Source organism: Phaenicophaeus curvirostris, chromosome 10, assembly GCF_032191515.1.
Source record: "Phaenicophaeus curvirostris isolate KB17595 chromosome 10, BPBGC_Pcur_1.0, whole genome shotgun sequence".
In the NCBI taxonomy this organism is placed as follows: domain Eukaryota; kingdom Metazoa; phylum Chordata; class Aves; order Cuculiformes; family Cuculidae; genus Phaenicophaeus; species Phaenicophaeus curvirostris.
Genome location: NC_091401.1, coordinates 26402839 through 26403821, shown reverse-complemented (window position 1 = coordinate 26403821; position 983 = coordinate 26402839).

Here is a 983-nt window from a genome sequence, read left to right as displayed (position 1 = left end):
TGCTGGCCACGGGAGAGAGAACTGAATGCGTTTTTTAACCACGTCTGCCTTGAATAGCTGAAGTCACCAGAACTGGGCTTTTAAATTTAGATTTCTCAGCTTTTCTTGTATTTACTACAGCCAGATGAGCTGCCAAGGCTCAGGCAGCGCTCCTTCCTTGGGAAAAGCCTTCACTGGAAGCTTTTCATGGGTGAGGAGAGCAGGGCGCTGCACGGTAAGCAAAGTGTGCAGCCCCCCGGGGAGGTCCCCGGCACCGAGAATGCCTCCTGGCTGGGTGGAAAGCAGAGTTTTCTTGCATTATTTATTGTGAGACCTGCAGGTTGAGAAATGCAAGGGCAGTGTGGGTTGCCAGCACGATTTTTTCCTGCCATGCAGCCAATCAGCCCTGCTGGAGCATCCTTCCACGGCCCAGAACTAACAAGGGTTTGCTGGCGAGTGGCCAGACCTGGGGACCACGATGCTGCCTGGGGAGCCGGGTCCTTCAGATCCGAGCATGTCCAAGGCTGCCCCAACCTCTGTCCCTTCCTTGGGATGCACAGTTGGTTCCTACTAGGGACCCACATGCCCTTGGGAGAGCCACTTCCAGCCCATAGGGGTGTTTACCAGAAGCCCTGATTCATTTTTGACTCACTAAATCCTTTTGCTTCCTCTTGCAGGGGTTGTTAACCCCATCAGCACGGCGTTCCCAGCCCCATCCATGGGATGTGGCATCGGGGCAGGGGTGTTTCTGCTCTCCGCCAGGCAGGGCACAGGCTTCTCGGGCATCGCGCCTCGTCCCCAGTACGTTTCTGCTGCATGGAGACAAATTTCTATGGAAAAACCAAAGTTAGTGGCTGGAACAGCTGTTCCGTGGAGGTGGTTTGTTATGACAGAGTGAGCATCACAGGGTTGCACAGGATAAACGGAAAAGACAGAGAAGTTAGCGATCACATCAAGCTTTGCTTGAAAAATGAGCTCAACAGCGCATCGAGCTCATGGGGAGG